The sequence below is a fragment of the Salvelinus sp. IW2-2015 genome, unplaced genomic scaffold, assembly GCF_002910315.2.
Source record: "Salvelinus sp. IW2-2015 unplaced genomic scaffold, ASM291031v2 Un_scaffold3534, whole genome shotgun sequence".
Lineage (NCBI taxonomy): Eukaryota > Metazoa > Chordata > Actinopteri > Salmoniformes > Salmonidae > Salvelinus > Salvelinus sp. IW2-2015.
The window spans coordinates 1-6,556 of record NW_019944814.1 but is presented as its reverse complement, the minus strand read 5'-3'; the positions used below and the strand labels follow the sequence as shown (position 1 = coordinate 6,556).

Here is a 6,556-nt window from a genome sequence, read left to right as displayed (position 1 = left end):
AGAGAGAGAGCGAGAGAGACAGAGAGAGAGAGAGAGAGAGAGAGAGAGAGAGAGAGAGAGCGAGAGAGACAGAAAGAGAGAGAGAGAGAGAGCAAAGAAGAGCAAGAGAGAGAGAGAGAACTTACCGTATACCCAGCCGATACATATTGACTCGAAGATGGCCACAAACAGCAGACACATCCCGCTGGCCGCGTACGAGTCAAACAGCTGGAACACGTACATTCCACCCGACGACATCAACACCATGATCAGATCAACACATCAACACATGATCACATCAACACATGATCACATCAACACATGATCACATCAACACATGATCACATCAACACATGATCACATCAACACATGATCACTATCAACATCAACACATATCACATCAACACATGATCACATCAACACATGATCACATGATCACATGATCGGACAAAACAGTTTGAATTGAACTAAGAGAATGGTTCCAGTTGGGTGACTTGGGTTTTAGTTCTGTGCAAATAATCTGAACCAGTACCACTGTAGGTCAGGCGTTTAGAGGTGAGCCCGTTTAACCGATGGCTAATTTAGGCAGCTACACGTGAGATTTATCGTGCCTTTGCTTTTACAGAAGAACTGAGCAGAAAAGTCTTTAGCAGGACGAAGCCTCCTTCAGTTCAGATGTAAAAGCATTTCAACACCATTTTTGACCCATTCTTGAACAGCTTTAAAATCACAGCGTTGCGAAAGGTATTGGTGGTATGGTTCCTTATATGAAACGTTCATTTGGAAACAGGCAGAAATATAACTAACAGAACAACAGATATTCCATTCAAGTAATGTTTTGTGGTGTGTGTGGACCATGGGCCATATTGAGTGTACCCATGGGGGTGAAGCAGGAAGTACAAGCAGAAGTACAGGAGAATACTATGGTCTTACTCTGTCAACATGATGAAGCCCCACGAAGAAGGGAGCATATAGACAAGCCCAGGATGAGCATTTCTCGACGTAGCCTCTCCTGGAAGGTCTCTGGTACATGTCTATTACCGCTGTCACCAGGCTCTCTACACACACAAACTACACAACACAACACAACTCATTCTCTCTCTCCTTCCCTGCCTCCCTTCCTCCCTCCCTCCCTCCCTCCTCCTCCTCCTCCACCCTCCTCCCTTCCCTCCTTCACCCAGCCGATACATATTGACTCGAAGATGGCCACAAACAGCAGACACATCCCGCTGGCCGCGTACGAGTCAAACAGCTGGAACACGTACATTCCACCCTGACGACATCAACACATGATCAGATCAACACATCAACACATGATCACATCAACACATGATCACATCAACACATGATCACATCAACACATGATCACATCAACACATGATCACATCAACACATGATCACATGATCACATCAACACATGATCACATCAACACATGATCACATCAACACATGATCACATGATCACATGATCGGACAAAACAGTTTGAATTGAACTGAGAGAATGGTTCCAGTTGGGTGACTTGGGTTTTAGTTCCTGGCTTCTGTGCTAAATAATCTGGACCAGTACCACTGTGGGTCAGGCGTTTAGAGGTGAGCCCGTTTGAACGATGGCGTAATTCATAGGGCAGCTACACGTGAGATTTATCCGTGCCTTTGCTTTTACAGAAGAACTGAGCAGAAAGAGCTTTTAGCAGGACGAAAGCCTCCTTCAGTTCAGTGTAAAAGCATTCAACACCATTTTTGACCCATTTCTGAACAGCTTTAAAATCAAGGGTTGCGAAGTGTATTGGTGGTATGGTTCCTTATATGAAACGTTCATTTGGAAACAGGCAGAAATATAACTACAAGAACAGACATTTCCATTCAAGTCAATGTYTTGTGGTGTGTGTGGACCAGTGGCCATATTGAGTGTACCCATGGGGGTGAAGCAGGAAGTACAAGCAGGAAGTACAAGGAGGAAGTACTATGGTCTTACCTCTGTCAACATGATGAGCCCCACGAAGAAGGAGCATATAGACAAGCCCAGGATGAGCATTTCTCGACGGTAGCCTCTCCTGAAGGTCTCTGGGTACATGTCTATTACCGCTGTCACCAGGCTCTCTAAACACAAACTACACAACACAACACAACTCATTCTCTCTCTCCTTCCCTGCCTCCCTTCCTCCCCTCCCTCCTCCTCCCTCCCTCCCTCCTCCTTCCTCCTTCCACCCTCTCCCTCCCTCCCTCCCCCTTCTGGTGTCCTAACCTGGCTGTCCAGCCCCAGGAAGATGAGCATCATGAAGAAGAGACAAGCCCACAGAGGAGACAGAGGCATCATGGTCACAGCTTTAGGGTAGGCTATGAAGGCTAAGCCTGGACCTGGTGTAAACGACAACAATAACAACATTATATCAACAACAACACACAGCTTCAGGGTTTTAGACTACGAAGGTTAGGCCGTTGATAGATACTGCTGGCTGTGTCTACATGGCACTCAATGTGTCAAGGACATGCAGAGATTCAGAAGAACATATTACACATGTCAGCAATTTGTTATTTACATGTAATTAATCACAAATCTGCAGACAAACAGTAGAGTCCTCTGTGAGCAAACTGGTCTGTCCTTTCACTGCCTCCCGTCTCCTGCCAAACTCCTCCCATCTCCTGCAAAACTCCTCCCATCTCCTGCAACGTCCTCCCATCCCCTGCCAAAGTCCTCCATCTCCTGCCAAATCCCCCATCTCCTGCCAAAGTCCTCCCATCTCCTGCCAAACTCCTCCCATTTCCTGCCAAACTCCTCCCATCTCCTGCCAAAGTCCTCCCACTCTCCTGCCAAGTCCTCCCATCTCCTGCCAAAGTTCCCATCCCGCAAAGTCCTCCCATCTCCTGCCAAAGTCCTCCCATCTCCTGCAAGTCCTCCCATCTCCTGCCAAAGTCTCCCATCTCCTGCCAAACTCGCTCTCTCCTGCCAAAGTCCTCCATCTCCTGCCAAACTCCTCCCATCTCCTGCCAAAGTCCTCCCATCTCCTGCCAAATCCTCCCATCTCCTGCCAAAGTCCTCCCATCTCCTGCCAAACTCCTGCCATCTCTGCCAAAGTCCTCCATCTCCTGCCAAAGTCCACCATCTCCTGCCAAAGTCCTCCCATCTCCTGCCAAAGTCCTCCATCTCCTGCCTCTCTGCCAAATCCTGCCATCTCCTGCCAATACCTCTCCATCTCCTGCCAACTCCTCCCATCTCCTGCCATCTCCTGCCAAACTCCTCCCATCTCCTGCCAAACTCCTCCCATCTCCTGCCAAAAGTCCTCCCATCTCCTGCCAAAGTCCTCCCATCTCCTGCCAAAGTCCTGCCAAACTCCTCCCATCTCCTGCCAACTCCTCCATCTCCTGCCAAAGTCCTGCCAACTCTCCCATCTCCTGCCAAACTCCTGCCATCTCCTGCCAAAAATCCTCCCATCTCCTGCCAAACTCCTCCCATCTCCTGCCAAACTCATCCCTATCCTGCCAAACTGCTCCATATCCTGCCAAAGTCCTTGCCAAACTCCCCCCTTCTCCTGCCAAACTCCTCCCATCTCCTGCCAAAGTACTCCCATCTCTGCCAAAGTCCTGCCAAACTCCTCCATCTCCTGCCACTCCTCCCTTCTCTGCCAAAGTACTCCCATCTCCTGCCAAAGTCCTGCCAAAGTCCTGCCATCTCCTGCCAAACTCCTCCCATCTCCTGCCAAACTCCTCTCAACTCCTGCCAAACACCTCCCATCTCCTGCCAAAACTCCTGCCATCTCCTGCCAAACTCCTGCCATCTCCTGCCAAACTCCTGCCAAACTCCTGCCATTCTCCTGCCAAACTCCTTGCCATCTCTCCCAAACAAACTCCTCCCAAACTCCTGCCATCTCTCACCTCCGCCAACTCCTGCCACTCCTCCATCTCCTGCCAAACTCCTCCATCTCCTGCCAAACTCCTGCCCAAACACCTCCCATCTCCTGCCATCTCCTGCCAAACCTCCTGCCATCTCCTGCCAAACTCCTGCCAAAACTCCTGCCATCTCCTGCCAAACTCCTGCCATCTCCTGCCAAACTCCTCCCTCTCCTGCCAAAACACCTCCCATCTCCTGCCAAACACCCTCCCATCTCCTGCCAAACACCTCCCATCTCCTGCCAAACACCTCCCATCTCCTGCCAAACACCTCCCATCTCCTGCCAAACTCCTCCCATCTCCTGCCAAACACCTCCCATCTCCTGCCAAACCCCTCTCATCTAATGCCAAACTCCCCCCTTCTCCTGCCAAACTCCTGCCATCTCCTGCCAAACTCCTGCCATCTCCTGCCAAACTCCTCTCTTCTCCTGCCAAACTCCTGCCATCTCCTGCCATCTCCTGCCATACTCCTCCCACCTGCCCCACTTCGTGCCTCTGTCTCTGTCTCTGCCTCTGTCTCTGCCTCTGCCTCTGCCTCTGCCTCTGCCTCTGCCTCTGTCATGCTCCACACAGCTGAATCATTCATGTTGGACTTGAATAAGACATAGCACAGCGGTGGTTCTACTGCTCTAAGAGCTTCTGAGAGGAAGGCAGTTACATCATCATCATCCTCCATCACATTGTAGTTCCAGTCATACAGAAGGCTGGGTTTGTCAGTAGAACCACGAACTGGCATGCAGCTCAACAGTCCTTTAACAAAGGTCTCTGGGTGCAAGGTTGGAAAGAAATGGAAAACCTGCACTCATCAAATGGACGCTTTTCGGCAAGAGCCTTTTATCCTTTATTTGACATTGGCTGGTGCTAAAGAGAACAAGATTATCCTTTTTACCAGACTCTGCCACGGCCTCGATGGGCACACCCTGTTCTAAGGCCATGAAGCCAAGCACAGAGAAGATGGCGAAGCCCGCCACGAAGCTGGTCCCACTATTCAGACAGCACAGCATGAGGCAGTCCCTGTGGAACAGACAGAGAGACAGACAGACAAACGGACAGACAGACAGAGAGAGAGAGAGAATTTTAATTTGATCACTCTGTTGTTTTCTTGCACCACAGGATTTACATAAACACATTAAAAACCTGCACTAACACATCGTTATAATTACAGCATTGCCTTTTTCATGTAGCCCTAATTTTGTTCAGCTAATAGTTTAATTACCGATCAAGCAACATAACATTGGCAGAACAGTGTGAATGGGTTCAACTCCTGTTGCTGAAGGATTATTTTGCTGTGACAAAACTGGCCAAATTAAGAAAGTACACCGACACCATAAAACAGTCCCTGTAACACACATTTACTAATGTAGTCCCTGGAATAGATATACAGAGCCTTCAGAAATTATTCACACCCTTGACTTTTTCAAAATTATTACATTTAGATTACATTTAGTCACTGGCCTACACACAATACCCCATCATTGGGTTAGTCAAGCCAGTTTTATTGTCTGTGTGTCAGTCTTACCGGTAGTATTATCAGTCTTACCGGTAGTATTGTCTGTGTGTCAGTCTTACCGGTAGTATTGTCAGTCTAACCGGTAGTAATGTCTGTGTGTCAGTCTTACCGGTAGTATTGTCAGTCTTACCGGTAGTATTGGCTGTGTGTCAGTCTGTCGTCTGTACCGTTAGTATTGTTCTGATTGTGTTCAGTTCTATACGCGCTAGTATTGTCTTGTGCAGTCTTACCGGTAGTAGTGTCTGGGTGGTGTCGAGTCTTACCGGTAGTTTGTCAGTCTTACCGGTAGTATTGTCTGTGTGTCAGTCTTACCGGTAGTATTGTCTGTGTGTCAGTCTAACCGGTAGTATTGGTGCTGTGTCATTCTAACCGTAGTATTGTCTGTGTGCCAGTCTAACCGGTAGTATTGTCTGTGTGTCAGTTCTAACGCGGTAGTATTGTCTGTGTGTCATGTCTAACGGTTAGTATTGTCTGTGTGTCAGTTTAACCGGTAGTATTGTCTGTGTGTCAGTCTAACCGGTAGTATTGTCTAGTCTAACCGGTAGTATTGTCTGTGGTGTCAGTCTTAACCGGTAGTATTGTCTGTGTGTCAGTCTTACACGGTAAGTACTTGGTCAGTCTAACGCGGTAGTATTGTCTGTGTGTCAGTCTACCGGTAGTATTGTCTGTGGTCAGTCTAACCGGTAGTATTGTCTGTGTGTCAGTCTAACGGTTAGTATTGTCTGTTGTGTCAGTCTACCGGGTAGTATTGTCTGTGTGTCAGTCTTACCGGTAGATATTGTCTGTGTCAGTCTAACCGGTAGTATTGTCTGTGTGTCAGTCTAACGCGGTAGTATTGTCTGTGGTCAGTCTACCGGTAGTATTGTCTGTGTGTCAGTCTAACCGTAGTATTTTTGTATGTGTGTTCAGTCTAACCGGTAGTATTGTCTTTTGTGTGTCAGTCTAGCACCGGTAGTATTGTATGTGTGTCAGTCTAACCGGTAGTTTAATTTGTCTGTGTGTCAGTCTTAACCGGTAGTATTGTCTGTGTGTAAGTCTAACCGCGGTAGTATTGTCGTGTGTTCAGTCTATACCGGTATTTGCCTTGCGTCAGCTACGGTTAGTATGTGGATCGTCTTACCGGGTAGTATCTGTCGTGTGTCGTTCTAACCGGTAGTAGTGTCTGTGTGTGTTCAGTTC

The 6,556-nt window shown here is 48.1% G+C and overlaps 1 non-coding gene across 1 annotated transcript; it reads right to left on the bottom strand.

Annotated features, from left to right (window-relative positions):
* Positions 1-981: 981 nt before the first annotated feature.
* On the bottom strand, positions 982-4,879 carry LOC112076046 (uncharacterized). Its single transcript, XR_011477572.1, has 3 exons — positions 4,757-4,879; positions 2,225-2,337; positions 982-1,050 (listed from the first exon to the last, which is right to left on the bottom strand). It is a non-coding gene; the product is annotated as an uncharacterized protein (transcript).
* Between the last annotated feature and the right edge of the window lie 1,677 nt (positions 4,880-6,556).